Source organism: Apium graveolens, chromosome 1 (assembly GCF_009905375.1).
Source record: "Apium graveolens cultivar Ventura chromosome 1, ASM990537v1, whole genome shotgun sequence".
Taxonomy (NCBI): Eukaryota; Viridiplantae; Streptophyta; class Magnoliopsida; order Apiales; family Apiaceae; genus Apium; species Apium graveolens.
In genome coordinates this window covers 199,119,093-199,140,504 of record NC_133647.1, presented here as the reverse complement: position 1 = coordinate 199,140,504, position 21,412 = coordinate 199,119,093, and the positions used below count along the sequence as shown (strand labels likewise).

The following is a 21,412-nucleotide window of genomic DNA, read 5'->3' as shown; positions in this document are numbered from 1 at the left end:
AACAGCTTGTCGGAATTACATATTGACATGAATATCAATACGACGACTCAGTATAAGTTAGTGACATTTCTGAAGGTGTCCAACGACTCTAACCTGAGTTGAATATAATATTTACATGAAAGGAAACTAAAAACATGATGACAAGAGCCATAACACCCACTAGTTGTTGCGATGATTTTAAAAAACTTGGTTAATGTCAGCTTAATGATAGGGGACATGGTTGTTGTTATTGGACATGATGTGACACCAAAGATGGAGTTCAATTTGATTGATTTTCTGACGAAAATAGTGAACGCCTTCGCTTGGGAACATGATGTAATGATAGATACCAACCCTGACGTGATCACATATAAATTGAATGACAACCCATACGATGTACATATCAAATAAAAACTGAACATAAATTAGTTAATCAATGACATTATGATCAACATGACAGCATGACACAAACTCTTAACATATTGATCAACATGATGGTTAGACATGCACTCTTAACATGTTAATCGACGCGATGACATGATATAAACTCTTGACATTTATGGATGCATAAATGGTCATAACTAGATTCAAGCCTATCATCCAAATAGAGATAAGATGACTTTTCTAACGGATAGGGGCATCTATTGCTACTTGGCCATGACATTTGGCCTTATGAGTGTCGGTGCAAGATTTTAACAACATGTCAACAAGATGTTTAAAGATCAAATTGGAAATGAGAAGACGACAAGTTATCCAGACTTGACGGCAAACATGTTCAAAGGAGTTGAATTGTTCTCCATTTGAAGGCACTACAAGTAATCTCTTTTCATACTTCTCTGTCATTTCTTTTTTATTCCCAGTTACTTCTAAATAAATCCTAAAAACACTATGCTAGTTATCTTCAATTTGCTAGACTTGCTTTCAATTTCTATCTTTTGCGTTGAATTGAGTTCATTTGATGCCCATAATGTCATCATGTTGTTTCATTGATGAATTTCATTAGATGTTTGGTTGATGTTTTGTTATGATACATTGATCCATGTTCCACTCATGTAAAATATAATATCGGTTACTTTATTTAGGCATGATATCATTCACATACTTATTAACGTTAACTATATTTTGGACATATCATTGATGCATGTTGTTCACATATCATGATGTCATGTTGATTCTTGTTATTTTGCCCTTAAAACTTCACAAATATTTTTTAGGCTCTCAAATTGTGATGACATAATGAGACATAAATATTTCTATATGCATCAATGTCACCTTAAATTTACAAGTAGTTGTTAAACATGCATGTCTACGTCATACGATCACAATTTCTTGTCATTATGTAATAGGTATTGAATGTTGTCGTATTAATCAATCAATACCTTATGTCCAGACGTAAGTTAGCTTGTACTTGACAAATCAAAGTAAATTCTGATTGAACATATTTCATGTTCGTATGTTATTTTTATTCTTATATTTGTTATCTTTGTTATTTCATATCTAAATGTACTTGTTTTATGATCAATGAATAATGCTTTTGTCATTAGTAATATACTTCTAAACATAAATTATTTTATAACTAATTCATCATGATATCTTCTTATGTAATTATTGCATCAACAATATCGACTAGCTAAATAAAATACATGTGAGAAAGTATGAGTCGGATGTGTGTGATGTCATCTAAAAATGATAACCAACGAGCCTACGTAAAATTAGAACTAAAATATTACCTTCAAGATTACTATGAAGACAAGACACATGAATGCGCAACATTGAGAAGGGAAATTCAAGTACTCTTCAAGAAAGGCTACATGACAGAGTACATGTCGAGATGTGAGGATGAGTACGATAAGAGGGAGACGACACCTCCGAAACGACTACCCCCACATTCATGGAACTCTAGAAACATGGTTGATCATGTAAAACACTTGACTAATACTCTTGAGTTGACATCTCCAACATCATCCAAAGACGTCCAAATATTGACATGATGACTAACTTCTTGGAAAAACTTCATTTCATATTCATTAGGTAAGTGCGGAATGTTCCACGACATACTACAACGAAATAAAAGATTCTATTGAATGGAGCAACATGAAGAAGCCTTCACAATTAAAGGTATGCTTGACAACTATGATCTCACAAGCTCTGATGATTTTGTGGCTGATTTCAATCCAAGTCTTTTGACACAATTGAACGGAAAAGTGGAGCAATACATGACATCTCCAAATGTTAATGGACATGATTGAGACTTGTCTTAAAATCGCCACAAGGGGGCACCAAAGCATACTCTATATGTCATGACTTTAAGGAGATGAACAACAAGGACATGAACGACACATTGAAAATCGGCTTGAGAACTGCAGGAATCCAGAAAGTTGACAACTGCGGAATTCCAGAAAGTGGACAACATGCAGTCACGATCTTTCACTGAATATGAACCATTTCAACAAATGTGAAGAACAGAAGACGGGAAAAATCTAGCTTAAACAAAAAAATCAATATTCTACAAGTTGAATTTCATGTATTCGATATAAGACGAGTTCCAAGAGAGTCCTATTTACAATTTAACGTCTAAGCTGGAATATGAGAAATATTTAGACATCTCAAAATATTCAATATTCCGATCATAGACGTCTCCAAACCAATAGTTGATGGAGATGACACCTTAAAAAAATCAGGAAAGTTAAAACCTGACACTAACACGACAGCTTGAATACAACAACTCAAAGATTACTTAACAAATAACATCCAACATCTCGACAAAGATGTAATAAGTGTGCTAAGAATGAAATCAACTATGATATTATTATAAGGATGTTTGGAAACTAAGCAAGCTTAAAACTAAGGCTGATTGACAGAAGATGACAACAGTAAGGAACTCGTCCATGACTTGGATACAATCGACGAATGTTATTATATGGTAAAAATATGAGTGGTCTTGTATCTACAATGAGTGCCTAAAAGTTACAACAATAATGTGTGAATTATAAAACTTCAACAAGATTACCTTATCCTAAGAAAGTTATTCTTAAATACAATCAACAGAAATGTCGGAAAATTCAGAGACATACATGATCATGCATCATTGCCAACATAACTAAAGAGGAGCTTACTACATTATAACAATGGACGAGAACCAAATCTTGGGAAGATGAAATGCAATCCATTTGAAGTCGTATCATGTTTAATGTCTTTGTAACAATCTGTTTTCAATAACTCAAGAATGGTACGTTCCTCTATGATGTACTTTCTTCTTTGTATTTTATTTTAACAAGTATGAAATATATTTGCCTTCGATAATACATGATATCTTCTTTGCAATCGATATGTATTATATGAAAGTATGTTTGATTATACATGTTCAATACAATACATCTTATATAATTTTTGCAATTTCTTAATACATATATTAGACCTATAATATGACCTTTACGTCTTGCATTTAGTTAAGTCATTTGCATTACATATCATACATGATGCAAATACATAACAAGTATGACGCATGGGGAAATACCCCACATAATAGATGAGGGACATAATATCCCAACTCTATTACTTTGAAAGGACTGATCATCCTACTACGATATATCGACAGGGGCAAACCCTTACCAACATTAAATACAACGATGGACATAACATCCTGATTTATTTATTTTAATATAGAAACTACGAATAATAGGTGAGCTTCAAGAGGGAAAGGCCTCTTAGCAACTCTACGAGTGCATGCACCGATGTATTATAACAAACAATACAACTGACATAACAATTCACGACACGTGTAATACATAACGAGAAACATAAAAAATAAGGACACTTCATAATAGTTATTCAATCGACATAAAGTGAGCAGACAAGACTCACTATGATAATTCTTTCACTATCTTGGGATGATAACATGACTAAGATATAATTGTCAAATCGAATATGTTGACAAAATACTCATTAGACGAGAATATATTTTCTCTTGGTAAACCATGTTTGTATGTGATCTAAAGATCATGCACTTTGCAATTACCTTACGTCCATAAGGACTTTAAATTATACTGCAATACTACGTCTGGTAAACGTGTACAACGAAGTTATGACTTGACAAATGAACAAGAATAAGATATGACAAACTAATACAAAAAATGGTTATAATTGAGAATTAAGCTAGCTGTGGTTCATTATATGACAGTGACCTCTTCAAGATAAGTGCTCAATATGGAATTCACAAGGTCCTACTAACAGCCTCGTGAAGCATACATAATTGTGCAACATCGATATCGTACTTGAAAATAAAAATATTACAGGATGACAATCACCTGACGGAAAATCTTTTAGTTTATACTATAAAATGATTAGTTTTGCTTCAACTAGCAAATTACAGCATCAACGGAGATAAACAAAATAACAAAAAGAAATCAAAATGATGGGTACATTTCTAAGACTTCATTTCAGCGTTTTCACTACCAAGGTTATCAAGATCGTCTATCGGGAAGGCATCATCCGGGAAAGACTCATTATAGATCTTCATTGATTCAACAATATCCCATGATCTCCATTCTCATATATATCTTCAAAATTGAAGCAACCTAATTTGGTATTACACGAATCTTCTCAGAACAGTTGGCTTCTTTAGGTTGCAACAATAGTGACATCAGGTTAGCTTTTTTTCTAACTTTTGCACTTTCAAATCAAGTATGCTTCATATTGGACTGTTGTTATATGTTTCGCACATTCTCCACACCTTAAGAGCAACGACTTCCTTCAAACGAGATTAATGAACATGGCGAGCAAGTAAAGTATCTTGAACAACATACATATATGAGACAAAAACGAGTACAATTAATCAACAACATCATGAAGACTACAAAAGTGAGGCAACAAGTAAAACACCCAACAATTTGTGACAAACGAGATCGAAGAGTACACACATATGCCGATTTTACAAACATCGCAATATAAAAACAACTTGAATGCAACTTTGCGTAACTCCAAACAACCGAGAATGTTCACATCATTGCGAGACATGTACAATGGCTGGACAATTGGTTTATGATAAACTAGATAACAACAAGCACATCTACGTGCAAGTCTACTCGGCAAGGTTTGATTACTTCATCGAAATAAAAAGTCAATATGAAGGTACATACTTATCAAGACAGTAACTGCACGACCTAAGAAGATCAAGACATTACAACGATAGATCAAGAAAATGCACATACAACTTGAGCCATAAGCCGAATAGATGAAATATTAGATCAAAAATTTAAGAGAAAACTATTGCAAAGAAGTTAATATATAACTCATGTATACATCAACGTGTATAGAAGTTGCACGCGTCAACCTGATAGTAACTTGGCATGTGGTATTTCGAGTCCTGGTTAGACAAGAAACATATCTATAATCAAATCGACTGAAGTGTGTGTGAGAGCAAGTTATTCTTTGAAGATGGTGACACTAGACTTAGAATTGACATGAACAAGGATTGAAGATAATTTCATTGGGTATTGAACACTTCCAATAAAATTAGGGGCAAATGTTGGTACCGGATTTTCACCCGTCAGGACATGAAGATTACTAAACATGATGACTTCGACGTAAAGAGTTTCTGCTGACACAAAAGGAACCAATGGGAACAGTCGACACGACGGGAGTGGGGTAGATGGACGGGAATAGAACAACAACTAAACTAAATCAAATAACAACCCTTAAAAATAGAAGGGAGGTTAAACTACATCTCCTATTTTCCAGCAACAAGCAGCAAGGATGTGGCTTAATTGTAGCAACCTGTGAGCTATATGAGGATGGTTAAACAAGATAAAATGGGGAGATAATCATTATCTACATATACACACACTTACACAATTTTACTTGGATTAGAACTCTACTTCATCTCCTACACCCACTCTCTTCAATATCCACACCTTTTGTATAATCTCCATATGTTACCCGTTAGAAAATGAATAACACACAGGGGGCGAATGTGTTTTACTATTTTTAAGCTTTTCTTGAATATTTTATGGTTGAACAAAATAAATTAAATCTTGTAATGAAAGTGTGTTCATGCATAAATTAAATTTACATGAATAAAGAACACATATCTTCAAAACTCACTTAATTTTATATTAAAATTAAGAATGTTTTGCTACAAAATTTCTAGGCTCTTTGTTGATAAAGAGCTTAGCTTCTCCTTGGGAGAGTTACAAGATTTTCTATCTTAAAATGTTACTTCTGACTAAAAGACCAGTGTTAACTTTATAATTTAGTTAACTGATGGTTTACACAGAGTACAATAAGACATACTATTAGCTTTTGTAAATAGTCACTTGTCTTTTCCATTTATAGAAAAATATATCTTCTATTTCTGGCTTAGCATATCTTTAGCATCCTGTGATTATTTTGATCTTCCTTTGTCAGTTAATCTTCACCATTTATCTTGCACATCCTTCAAGCTACTTTTTGTAGACTTGTCAATCCAGCTGTTTGGATTGTTTGTTGATTGTTAATCTTGGATATTGAACTAATCTGCAATTTTGTACTTTGAGATTTTACCCCGAGATCTCCAGTTTGATCTATAGAGAACTTGACATCTCGATAAGTATATTGGCTTATCGAGATCTCTAGTACTCTATAGTTAATTTGGCTTGTAGAGATCTCCCATTTCTCTATAAGAGAATTTGGCTTGTCGAGATCTCTAGTCTTCAAATCTTCACTTTGACTTATCGATATCTTTGAGTTCTCTAGTGGCTTATTGACTTATCGATAACTCAGAGTTCTCTAGTCAAATTTGACTTGTCGATAACTCATAGTTCTCTAGTAAATTTTGGCTTATCGACATCTCTGAGTTCTCTAGTGGAATTTGACTTATCGATAACTCAGAGTTCTCTAATGAATGTTGACTTGTCGATAACTCTGAGTTCTCTAGTGAAGAAATGACTTATCGATATATCCAATCTTCATGTCCTTAATTTGGATTATCGATATCTCTGAGTTCTCTATAAGCTTTCCTGAGTTCTCTATAAGTCATTATGGAGTTCTCGAATGACTTCTCTATAACACTAAATCTGTGACTTGTAGAGATCTTGACTTAGAATATTTTTCCTAAAACAGATTTATTCAACTCCAAGCTTCTTCATAATTCTTCTGAAGCATGATCTTCTTGATCTTCTTCCAGATAGAATTCTTAGGCTTGACACTGTTTATAGAAAAAGACTCCAGTCTGCTCTTTTACATTTTTACAGACTTTAAATATTACAAGTAGAAATGCAGACTAAGATTACAATACAACTTACTTAGGGTTGTCAATTTGACTTAGTCTTGTTAAGGTACAGGCATGTCTTGTACAACAATCTCCCCCAATTTGTGAGAAGTTTGCTTAACACAAATTCATGCCTGTTAACAAGACTAACCCCAATTTTAAAATGATGGAAAATAAAATTAATACACAAAGCTTAATAGAATTACAACTGTTGTACAACATAAGATTTACAAAGTTCAATGGTTACAAGTATCAGGTAAAGACAATTTTTGTGTCTGCTTCTTCCTTGAGAACATTCTTCAAGTGATCAAGAATTTCCAATTCTTCTATAATAGGTGTTCCACTTAGAGCTTCTATAAGTTTTTGTCTTGCTTCCTTGGGATAACCACTCTCTAGCAAATCTATTATAAATCTTGAGAATCCACCAGTTTTGATGTTTAGAAATTTCCCATCCTTAGAGATTCTGCTCATTCCTTTTGCTTTAAGCTCTTCTGATCTTTTTATAAACATCTCAATTTCTTCATCATACTTCCTCCTTCTCTCTTCAGCTTCAGCTTCAACTTCATTTCATTTTCTTGTTTCTTCCCTTTCAATCAACCAATCAGCTATAACTGATCTCCATTCCCTTGTGGCAGTATCCTTGTCCTTTAACAAACTTATTATTCTCTTAATTTCTGTGGGAGAGAGAGAATTCATTAGATCACTGCCAATAAAAGTGAAGGAACCATCTTCATAGAAAATTCTAACTTCTCTGAGTGATACAACCCAGACTCTGACTATTTCCTCAACAAGTTGTTGAAAATGATCTTCATCTGAGATGCACCAATTTAGAGGTAGGAAGTCAGATTGTTTGAAATAGTTCTAGATGGCCCTTTTAGTGACTTCAACTTTCTTTGTAAGCTTGACTTTCTTAGGCTTTCTCTCAACAGATTTAAGATTGACTTTTAGTGAGGGCTTGGTTAAAGGTAGGGTTGAGATATTCTTGAGACTTGTTTCGCTTGTGGTGATTGGAATTTTAAGAAAAAAATTGGCTGTTTGTTTGTACAGAAATTTTGGATTTGAGGTGGTTTGATGTTTGAGATAGTTGATGTTATAGGTTGAGCTGAGGTTTTATATAATTGTGTTTGGATTTTTAGGGTTTTGTGTGGTTCTGAACTATCATGTCTTCTTTTACTTCTTCTCTCATCAGTTCTCTTCTTCTCATCCTCCTTCTTCTTCTCACCACTCTTGTTGCCATATGGCTTAGTGGACTGACTTGGATTTGAGCCAGAAGGATTTTGATCATCTTTCTTCTACTCATCATCATCCAAATCATCCTTGTTGATTTGAGTTTTGGGCAAGTTGGCTTCTACATTATTCAAGTATCTTCTCAACAGCTTTATCATCTCCTCATCTTCAACAGATTTGTTCCTTTTTGTTTTCAGCTTAGTTTCAAGAGTCATAATAAGCTTCTTGTTGGCCATGACACACTACTTAAGAACTTGGAAGTGTTTGAAGTGTTTGGTAGTAGGACAGATGTATGCTACTCCCTTGCTAGGCTATAGATAAGCTTCTGGGAAAGCAGCCACTTGTGCATTCTTCAATTCTGTTAGCAAGAGAGTGTCTTCATGAATCACTACTCTGACTTTGTTTATCAGAATATCTAACTCAGATGCCCTCCTAGAGATAAGACATTTGAGGGGACACCTGCATACATCTGTCTACCCCTGAGTCATTGATGTTGACCACTATCCTTCTTTCCTTGAAGTTGTCTCTTGTCACCAAGATCACCCTTATTGAGTTTATTGTCCTGTCCAAGACTTTCTTGTAAGTGAATAAATTTTCATTGAAAGAAGCCCTGAGTGCCTTAAGCAATTCATCAAATTCCCTGCTTAGACTGGGACCCTCAACTGCTTTAAAAAGTCTCTCCATTCCAATATCAACTTCTTGACTTAATCTCTTTTCAGCACCTTGGACATGTTGAGTATATGATCTTGATTGTGCCAGCCTAGCCTCTATCTCCCCCTTAGTCTTGTTGGCAGTCATGAGCAGTGGAGTAAAAATTTCAGGCCTTACCTGTTCAGGTAGAGAAGGTAGAGGTATGTTGAGTTTGCCCATGATGGCTCCCAAAGCTATAGAATTCTGTATTTGAAGATGCTTATGAGAGTCCACCAAGGTATGGATATCTATCTGTTGGCTCTTGACAAGAGATGTTAAGGCTTGAACTTATGCAGTGAGAGAAGAGTTGGAGTCTTGCAGTGCTGAGACTTGAGTCTGTAGAGACTGATTTTGCAAATTTGTTGAAGTGGATCCAGGCTGATAAGAGCTGCTAGATGTGCCAAAGTTGTCTTCTACAACCTGTTTGATGCCTTCCATTAGCAAAGCTGAAGGCTCATATCTGCTCTGGTAAAGTTGATCCAGCTTGACCTTAGTGTCATTAAAATGAGTGATTTACTGTTGGACCACTGTATGGAGATTGATGAAAGATTGTTTGAGATTTTTTGACTTCCATCTATATTGTAGTAAAATCCATCCATGACATCTGATCAACAAAATGCTTGAACTTAGAGGTGATCTGTACTTGAGATGGTATAAATTCATCCATCTTATCCTTCACCAGCTTCCTGATTTTATCCTCATGACTAGTTATTTTGACTTCAAGAGCTTTACCAAAAAGGTGAAAAGCCTTGAGCTAAGCTTTGTGCACTTTTGTAACTGTATCATACACTTCTTGTGGAGTCAAGACCTTTGCATTGCTTCCAAGGATTGTAACATACTCTTCCCTGAATCTGGCCAAGACTAGATCCATCTCCAACATAAAATCTTAGGATATCCAGGAATCCACATTACCATCCCGTTCTTCATCATTCACAATCTTCTCCTACTGTTTTTCAACATCTTCATTATAAGTGAGCATGATGGCCTGATATTCTTGATTGCTCATATCAGAAGTGAGTAGATGTTGAGATATGTTGGCCAGTCCAGAAATCTGCTCTACTAGTAGATCATCTACAGAAGTTGGTTGAGATCCAGATTCTTGCAGCCACTGAGAGAGAACGTGAGATTGTTGAGGTTGTGAAGTAGATGGTTCAGAAAACACCTGTGACTGGAGTTACATTTTTACTCACAGATTGCTCTATGGTTATGACTAGTTGTTGTTCCACACTAGTTGTGGGAACCTCCAATTGAATTGGAGGGGATTTGACTGGGTTACTGCCATGTGCACCAGTCTCAAACCCTTGTGTGTCTTGCAACATATTGACACTTAAATGTGCTATACTTGCCTCTTCTATGACAGGATCATTGGCAATTGTACTCCTAGCATAAACTGCCAAGTAAATTTCTTCTAGAGTTTTAAGGGAAGTTGTCCCTACATGAGGAACCTCCAATTGAATTGGAGAGGAATTAGGTAGCTCCCCCTCATGAGTACTACCCTCAAACCTAATAGTCTGTGAAGACTGATTTGCACATGAAGGTGCATTTTGAGTTTCCATGGGGTCTTCAGTAAAAAATGATAAATCCCCCATGTTTGTGAGCAAGGTTTTTTGAACCAAGTCACTTGATTTTTCTTGCACTTGAGAAACAGATTCAAGTGCGGTATGGGAAGAAGAAAATTAAGAGATTAGAAGTTGTTATTCAGAAGTGAGTATTGGCAGCTCCCCCTGAATGGATGAGGGAGCTTCAAAAGATGTGCCCTCACCGTGCGTGCCATCCTTATTTCTTCTACCATACACTTGAATTACTTCTTGTGCAGGCTGTGGAGACTCACTACTAGGTGCTTTTACAACTACATCCTGTTGGGAGGATACAGAGGAGGCTTGAGTGGTCATCTCAGTTTTCTTACTCCTTTTGGATCTCTTGACCAAAGGTGACTCTTTTTCAGCTATATCCTCACTACTCTCAGTTACAACAGTTAAGGTTGCCCCCTTTCTCTTCTTTTTACTCACCTCATCCTTTTGAGAAGATGAAGTGGTTGGTTGCCTAGCTTCTAAAGGTTTTGAAAGAATGGTTGCAGCTTGGGAAGATCCCTGTTGGTGTTCTTGTGCTTGTACTTCCATAGGTTCAGGGATCATAGCTGTGCTAGATTGTATGTTAGATCTAATGTCAGTCATAGGGTAAGGGTAAGTCCTTAACCTCTCCAACATAAATGGAGTGATTTTCAGACTTACATTTAACTTATTCTTTGTAGTAAGTGAGCCAAATATTATTTTGGATACTTGCTTACAATTGATTATTTTTGTGCTATCTATACCATTCAATAAGTGTATGTATGCTACTTAATGATTTAAAATGGACATAATAAATCTAGGAAAGAAAATTTCCTTACCTCTAGCTGAAAGGGGCATTGTTAGCCTGGTTGTAAGTTCTTCCAGGACCAACAGACCAACATTCAAGTGTCTGTTGTGGGCAATTGAATACACCAGCTTTTTCACAACACTTGAAATGTTGTCATACCATGTTTTCCTGCAAGTGAAGGCCCTTGCCACAGAATCAAAGATGAAAGAACCCCTCCTTCCTTAGATTGGTCCTATTTAAGCTTAACAGGTTGATTCTTCCACCATAATTGATGAAGTCCATAAACTCAGTTAGCTCATCAGGAGTTGGCACCTCCACCAGATTCTCAGTTGGCAACCCCAAAGCTCTATTCATATCTTGGTCATTGAATTCTATCAGTTGGCCTCTAATTGTACATGTCACCACCATAGAAAGAGAATTGTCATTCATATCATTCCTCACTACTGCTGTAGTCCAGAATTCATGCAACACATCTAGGTACAGGACTGGATTTGCAATCAAAGCTCCTGCAAGGTAAGACTCAGATAAAAGTTTCACAAACCCCTTGAAACTGTCAGGAGCTTGGTTAGTATCAGTAAAAGCGAGGTAATTGGATCCTTTCTCTGGAATAGAGGATATTGCAACATTGACTGCCATTGTTGATTAATGAGAATGAATGGGTAAGAAATTTTTTTGAGAAAGGAGTAAAACTGAGAGAGAAATCGGTTTTTGCTTGAAGGGCTAGGTCACTTGAGATCTCAAAAATTGTACGTATATATATATATATGTGTGTGTGTGTGTGTGTGTATGTATCTAGAAGTCTGGGTGTTTATAGTAAAAGCAAATGACTTGTCGAGAACTCAAAAATAGACCTTTGGAATTTGTCTATCGAGAAGTCATTTTAAGAAAAGAAGAACATATCGAAAAGTCATTTTAAATTACTCTTATAGAGAACTTAAAATTGACTTATCGAGATGTCAAATAAATACCCATTTTGTCCAAAAATGGACTGACTAATTCCAACTTCTATTTGAATAAATTTAAAATAAAATTAGAATAAATTTTCCAAAGTATTTTACCAAAATAATTTATTAAATTAAATTATTTCAGTTCTGAGTTATTGATAAGTCAAAAATTATACTTGTAGAGAACTCTGTGAATTAACACTACTAGAGATCTCTACAAGGACTTATCAATAAGTCATAGTTAAGCTTATCGAGAAGTCACTCGAGAAGTCATTAAATTGACTTGTCGAGAACTCACTCGAGAAGTATTAAAATGACTTGTCGATAAGTCAGTTAGACTTATCGAGAACTCAGTTCTCTATACACTTTTGATCAATTTAATTCTTCCTTGTGTTAATTTCACACATTAAGAATGCAGATCAACACCTGAGCAGTTTTCTTAGAATTTGAAAAATTCCAAGTTAAATTTTGAATTTTGAAAAATAAATATGCTGAGATTTCTGAAATATTATAATTCATATTTCAGTTAATTTCCAATTAAATCAAATTAATTTTGATTTACTGGAAATTACTCTGCTGCAAAATATTAGCTGAGTTCTTGCCTTAGGATGAAGAATTAAGCATTCCAATTTCACCTACAAGTCTGGTGAAAGTTACTTCATCCAAAGGTTAAGTAAAATTGTCAGCTAATTGTTTTTCTATTGGAACAAAAATGAGCTCAATGGTACCATTTGTAGCATGTTCTCTAATAAAATTGTACCTTATATCAATGTGCTTTATTCTAGAATGATTAACTGGATTAACTACTATGGATATAGCACTAGTATTGTCACACATGATAAGAATTTTGTGTAACACTAGGCCATAGTCCATTAGTTGATTTATATTCTAAAGCACTTGAGCACAACAACTTCCTGCAGCTATGTATTTAGCCTTCGCTGTAGAAGTTGATACAAATTGTTGTTTCTTGCTATACCAGGATACAAGTCTTTTTCCAAGAAATTGACAGCTCCCACTAGTACTCTTCCTGTCAACCCTGCATCCAGCAAAATCTGCATCTGTGTATCCAACAGCTTCAAAACCAGTTCCCTTAGGATACCATAATCCCAAGTTTGGAGTTCCCTTTAAATATCTGAAAATCCTCTTCACAGCCACCAAATATGATTCTTTTGGATTGGCTTGAAATCTTGCACACAGACATGTAGCAAACATGATGTGTGGTCTACTTGCAGTTAAGTAAAGCAATGATCCAATCATCTCTCTATAACTTGAGATATCTACACTCTTGCCCTTTTTATCTTCATCCAACTTTATTGCAGTAGACATAAGTGTAGATACAGGTGAATAATCAATCATACCAAACTTTTTCAATAAATCCTTGACATACTTAGTTTGGCTGATAAAGATACCATCACTTCTTTGATTGACTTGAAGTCCAAGAAAGTAATTCAGTTCCCCCATCATACTCATTTCATATTCACTTTGCATAAGCTTGGAGAATCTTTGCCAAAGCTTCTCATTTGTAGAACCAAAGATGATATCATCCACATAGATCTGAACTAGGATTATATCCTCACCATATTTCTTGTAGAAGAGAGTCTTGTCTATGGTACCACTAGTAAAATCATGCTTCAGTAGGAATTCTGACAATGTATCATACCAAGCTCTAGGTGCCTGTTTTAGTCCATATAGAGCCTTGAGTAACTTGTGAACAAAATTTGGAAATTCTGGATCATCAAATCCAGGTGGCTATTGCACATAAACTTCTTCTTTTAGTTCACCATTCAGGAAGGCACTCTTGACATCCATTTGATACACTTAAAATTTGGGTGTGCATCAATTGCTAGAAAAATCCTTATTGCTTCAAGTCTTGCAACTGGAGCAAAAGTTTCATCATAATCAATTCCTTCTTGTTGTGAGTAGCTTTTTGCAACCAACCTTGCTTTGTTTCTGGTAACTATACCATTTTCATCCATCTTGTTCCTGAACACCCATTTTATTCCAATACTGCTTCTATTCTTTGGTGCAGGAACCAATTCCCAAACTTTGTTTCTTTCAAACTGATTCAGCTCTTCCTTCATGACAGATATCCAATCAGGATCTAGTAGAGCTTCATCAATTTTCTTAGGCTCTACTTGAGACAAAAAACATGCATGTAGGTACTCATTAGCAGTTTCACTTCTAGTCCTCACACCAACAGTAGGATCACCAATTATTGCTTCTCTAGTGTGACTTCTATCCCACTTTCTTGTATGGGTTTGTTGACTTGTGCCTTCGTCACTTTCTTCATTGTTGGTATGACTACTAGATCCTTCTTCTCTTTCTCCCCCTGAGTTTATGCTATCAAATTCAGGTGTTTGAGATGAGCTTCCATTTCCATGATTTTCTTGTTCAGTAGACTCCTCATTTGTCTTCTGTTGTGCATCAACTTCATCTTCCCCATCAGAATCACTATCAATGTTGAGGTTTTCAAATACAAGGGCTTCAGCTTCATTATCATCAAGGCATTCCAAGGTTGGACACTTGTCATCATCAAAAGTCATATATGTGCTTTCCATAATCTTCTTTTGGTCAATCACATAAACTTTACAGGCTGTTCTTTCCAATGAATATCCCGAAAAATTGCTTCAAAGACTTTTGAGTCAAATTTTCCCACATATACAGAGTTGTCTTTCAAAATGTAACACTTGCTTCCAAACACATGAAGATGTTTTACAGTAGGCTTTCTTTTAGACATGATTGAGTAAGGTGATTTGCCATGTGCCTTGTTAATAAGATATCTGTTCTGAGTGTAACATGTAGTGTTAACAGCCTCTTCCCAGAAACTTGTTGGCAACTTAACATCTTGCAGCATTGTTCTAACAGCTTCAAATAATGTTCCGTTCTTTCTTTCAACTACTCCATTTGATGAAATGTTCTAGCATATGAGAATTCTTGAATAATGCCTTTACTTTTGCAGAATTCACTCAATGTTACATTTCTGAATTATGTTCCATTATCACTTCTCAATCTTTTTACACAATTATGATCTTCAGCCTGTTTTCTATCTTCTTGATGTGTTCAATTATGATGTGTGAAGTTTCATCCTTAGAGTGCATGAACTCTACCCAAGTGTATCTTGAGAAATCATCCACCATCACAAGTGCATATTTGTTCCTTGAAATTGATAAGACATTTACTGGCCCAAACAAGTCCATGTGAATGAGCTGCAATGGTGCACTTATAAAATTCACATTTTTGACTTGATCTTTTCATTTTTCCTTTCTGACAAGCTTCACAAACTTCAACTTGAGCAAATTCCAGTTTAGGCATGTCTCTTACTAACTCCTGTTTGACCAAAGTGTTAATTATCTTGGAATTCAAGTGAGACAGCTTCTTATGCCAGAACTTGCTTTGGTCATCCGATGCCTTGGTGTAGAAGCAACAAAATTCCATCCTTATTTGTTGAGTCTAAGTCTGCAACAAACAAGCTTCCTTTCCTTGCTCCTTTCAAAGCAACTTCACCAGTTTTCTTGCTGATAAAAGTGCATTCTTCTTTGTTGAATAAAACTTTAAAGTCTTTGTCTGCAAATTGGATAACACTGAGAAGATTCACTTCAAGACCATCTACCAGTGCTACATCATCAATGACAACATTTTCAGAAATAATTTTACCATATCCCATTGTGAATCCTTTGCTGTTGTCTCCAAAGGTCACCAAAGGGCCAGCTTTTCTCCTCAAACTGTGATAGTAGGGCTTTATCACGTATCATATGCCTGGACATCCACTATCTATGATCCAGATGACTTTCTTCAATTTTGCCTGCACACAATGAGTTTTTAAGTGTGTTTAGCAACCCAAGCAGTGTTTGGTACTTTCTTCTTGTTAACTGATTTAGCAGAAGTAGAATGAGTAGTTTCAGATAAAATAGGTTTCATTGATTGTTGAGCATTTTCCATTTCTGTTGTAGACCCAATTTTTGTTTCTTTGATGTCTATTCTCAGTTTGTGACAACTTTTCTTCACTTTCAAGTTGCAAAGAATGCAATCAAACTTGTCACAGAAGGAGTAGGGATCATTTGCATTTGCTTCATTTATTTGCAGGCTTCTTCAATTGGCTTGCTAACTGTCTTTTTACAAAGGTGAGTTAAGTGAATTACAAAGCCACATTTTTCACATTTCTTTCTTGGAGCATCTGCAACATAAGCAAAATTGTTGATTTTATTTATCCCTATTTCCCATTTCTATTTTTCTTTTTCTTTCTTGCATCTTCAGTTTTGGTTTCTTTAACAGGTGTCTTGGGACTTTGTTTGTCATGAGCTTCTCTTCAGCATTGGAAGACTGAGTTAATTCTGCAGTTTTCTTCTCTTGTCCTCATCAGCAATTTTCTGCTTGATAATCAATTCTTCTTCACTGAAGTTGACGTTCACATGCCTTGAACATAGGTGATACAATTTTTTTCAGCATAGCTGGAACATTTTCATTAACTGTTGCAATTCCTTTATCACCTATCTCTTTCCTTCTTGCTATTCATGCATCATAGTCAAGACCAATAGCAATATTTGCACATGGTTTATTTTCTCATGATACTGTCCAATTAACTCAGATGCATTCTTGAAAGAACTTCAACTTCACCTCATTCTTTTCCAGTTTCTCCCTTAGCACTGCTTCAATTTTATTTGCACACTTGAGCTTATTCTTGAGATAAGTATTGCTCTTGCTTTATAGCTTCAAGCTCTACCACCAACAATTCAGTTTCTTGCTTCTCACTTTCAAGCTTCTCATTTATCTTTCTTAATCTGCTACATCTTCATTAGCAGCAACCATGCTTGTGTGAATGTGAAATATTTCTGTGCTCATCTTCTCTCAGTTTCCATATATTGACTCACATTTAAATCAATGGTGGTAAGAGTTGGTACCTGTGATTTAGATGAGGATGATTCTCCTTGTTTCAAGGCCATGAATGCATAATTTCCAAATTCTTCATCTTCATCATTTTTAGAGTCATCCCAACTTTTACCCTCTGTAATATAAGTTTTGCTTTGCTGTTTCTTCAGAAGAGCTTCATACTTTGCTTCCAATTCAAGATAAGCTTTGTCTTTCTTTGATTTCTTGGGTTTCCTGTATTTTGAAGCAAAATGGCCTAGTTCATCACAGTTGAAGCACCTTATCTTAGATATGCCAACAAATCCACTTTTGTAACCATTCTTGTTGTCAGAAGTGTACTTCCTTTTCCTTTCCAGTGTTGTCTTTGTTGAAAGACTGTCCTTTACCCTTGAAGTATCTTGGCTTCTTTACTTTAATGTTAGAGAATTTTTAGCCAAATAGGCCATTGACTGATCTAGCTCATCCAGTTCATCAAGAGTGTAGAACTCATCTTCTTCCAATTCCCGAATGACTTGTTCCTGTGAATCATTTGTTCTTTGCCACTTGGTGAGGCAACTGGTATTTGAGATCTTGACTCATCATCAAATGTTTGACTTTCATTAATAATTAAAGCACTTGAGCCATCTACTACATGTCCTTGACAAGATCTCAATGATTTCCTTTGAATCATATCTAGTTCATATGTTTTAAGAATTCCATATAGAACTTCCAGTGTTATTCTGCTCAAGTCTCTCCCTTCCCTGATTGTTGAGATTTTCTGTTCCAAGTGATCAGGGAGAGTAAGCAAGAACTTCAAATTCACTTCTACAGCTTCATAGTATTTTTCATGGAACTACAAATCATTTATCAGCTTGTTAAACCTTTTAAATACATCAGTATACTTTCGTTTGGCTTGGCCATGAAACCCTCATACTATGAAATCAGTATCCTTCTTTGATTAGATCTAACTTCCTCAATTACCTCACAAAGTATCTCAATCTTTTCCCAGAACTGTTTGGCAGTGTCACAGTTGATAATGTTGTTGCACATTACATTGTCAACCGACTCTATCAATATCAGCTACAAGCCACTATCCAGGGAAACTTTTTTTTTTTAGGCTTAGTGTACTCAGAAGGGTCTTTTGGCGCATAATGAGCTGGAATGACCATATCATAATCAGTTGATTCTTCAACTCTAACCATAAAAATGAAAGGTCCATTTTTTAATATCTGAATGTAGAGTGGATTGGTCATCTTGATAAACATCAACATTTTTTTCCAAAGAGTGTAGTTAGCTTTGTCAAATGTAGGAATTTTGATGCTACTAATTTTCTGTGTATTCATTCTTCCAAGATCTTGAATCTGTTTACTTTCAGATCTTGCTCTGATACCACTTGTTAGGAAATGAATAGCACACAGGGGGGGTGAATGTGTTTTACTATTTTTAAGCTTTTCTTGAATATTTATGGTTGAACAAAGTAAACTAAATCTTGTAGTGAAAGTGTGTTCATGCAGAAATTATATTTGCATGAATAAAGAACATAGATCTTCAAAACTCACTTAATTTTATATTAGAATTAAGAATGTTTTGCTACAAAATTTTTAGGCCTTTGTTGATAAAGAGCTTAACTTCTCCTTGAGAGAGTTACAAGATTTTCTATCTTAAAATGTTACTTCTGACTAAAAGACCAGTGTTGCCTTTATAATTTAGTTAACTACTGGTTTACATAGATTACAATAAGACATGTTATTAGCTTTTGTAAATAGTCACTTATCATTTCCATTTATAGAAAAGTATATCTTCTATTTCTGGCTTAGCATATCTTTAGCATCCTGTGATTATTTTGATCTTCCTTTGTCAGTTAATCTTCACCATTGATCTTGTACATCCTTCAAGATGCTTTTTGTAGACTTGTCAATCCAGCTGTTTGGATTATTTGTTGATTGTTAATTTTGGATATTGAATTAATTTGCAATTTTGTACTTTGAGATTTTACCTCGAGATCTCCAATTTGATCTATAGAGAACTTGACATCTCGATAAGTATATTGGATTATCGAGATCTCTAGTACTCTATAGTTAATTTGGCTTGTAGATCTCCCAGTTCTCTATAAGAGAATTTGTCTTTTCGAGATCTCTAGTCTTCATATCTTCACTTTGACTTATCGATATCTCTGAGTTCTCTAGTGGCTTATTGACTTGATGATACCTCAGAGTTCTCTAGTCAAAATTGACTTGTCGATAACTCAGAGTTCTCTAGTGAATTTTGGCTTATCAACATCTCTGAGTTCTCTAGTGGAATTTGACTTATCGATAACTCAGAGTTCTCTAATGAATGTTGACTTGTCGATAACTCTGAGTTCTCTAGTGAAGAAATGACTTGTCGATATCTCCAATCTTCATGTCCTTAATTTGTCTTATCGATATCTCTGATTTCTCTATAAGCTTTTCTGAGTTCTCTATAAGTCATTCTGGAGTTCTCGAATGACTTTTCTATAACACTAAATCTGTGACTTGTAGAGATCTTGACTTAGAATATTTTTCCTAAAACAGATTTATTCAACTCCAAACTTCTTCATAATTCTTCTGAGGCATGTTCTTCTTGATCTTCTTCCAGATAGAATTCTCAGGCTTGACACTATTTATAGAAAAAGACTCCAGTTTGCTCTTTTACATTTTTACAGACTTTAAATGTTACAAGTACAAATGCAGACTAAGATTACAATACAACTTACTTAGGGTTGTCAATTTGACTTAGTCTTGTTAAGTTAAAGGCATGTCTTGTACAACATTACCTACATATACACATAATTTATACACTTATATGTACAAAAAAAACACTAACTCTCTACTACCTAGCTTCTCACCTCAAATATTAGCTCGTAATATGTATTTTGCAAATATCTTGATAATCATTCCTTAAATAATCTACATCTATATACCACACTATACACTTCTACTATAACACCCCAAATCCGAGGTCGGGGATCCGGGTTGTCACGAGTTCCATTTCCCTTAATAATACTCAATCTTAATAAACAAACAACTATTACGTACTGTGACCCCACAATACACACACACCACAAGTTATAGTCTCAGAGATGAATACCAAAAATAACACAAGTTTTATTCCACAATTATAAGTCATTACACCTCAAAAGGGTTTCTGAATAGATTTACATAATCTTTTCCATTACTACAATTCATAAATATACATAGGTCGGGTACATCAAAAGTTGAAAGCCTAGCCTACTGATAGTTCCTACCTCAGCTACGGCGGCATCAACGCCTACAGGAAACTGCGGAACATTTCCTATCCGCTCACGAGCTGGGAGCTTGGTCCTTCATCTTGTCTATTTGTTATTGTGTGATGAAAGAAGAAAGCAAGGGTGAGCAACAAGCCCACGAAATAATATGTATAATACTTTACAATATATGAGCATTATCATAGTACTCATGAAAGTCTTGGTCAAGCAAAAATGAACCAAGTTTGATATCTTAACGCGACCAAGTCACAAAATAATCAATATATGTATATATACTTTTCAAAATCTTTGAAATCCTCTTCGATGCATAATATCATAGAGTTTCAGTCTATAACTGTATAAAAATATCGTTGCAAGGTGATCTCATATATCTAACATTGTCTCAACATTTTTCTGAAAATCTTTGTCATACATAAGATAATCATTTACTAGATAAGTTAAAAAGATGAAGTATAAGATACTCCAATATACTTATATATTTTCCGAATACTACTTGAACTACCACCGTTCAAGGTATAATCAGTTTCAAAAGTTCATCACATAGATGAGACTACGAGATAAGACTTGAATAGATTCAATCTTTGAAATATCATTTAAAGAAATGAAGTTACTAGATACTTCATTAATTCCTGATATATATATATACCTATATATATATTTCATACATTCCTTGAAACCCTCTGTTATGAAAAGTATAAACAGAGTTATAATACCCAATGAATTTGGAACGAAGAGAATTTTGGCATAAACCCGATATCTTGCTGATCAGACAAAGATACCAATAAGTAACCTTTTCTATGTAGATGGATGAATTCCTCGCCGGTCATCACCCTGGCCGGTATTAGGACTAGCGCTAGA

The 21,412-nt window shown here is 35.0% G+C and overlaps 1 pseudogene; it reads right to left on the bottom strand.

Moving 5' to 3' along the window:
- Positions 1–12,136, bottom strand: part of LOC141716199 (uncharacterized) — a 40,269-nt pseudogene extending 28,133 nt beyond the window's left edge.
- Between the last annotated feature and the right edge of the window lie 9,276 nt (positions 12,137–21,412).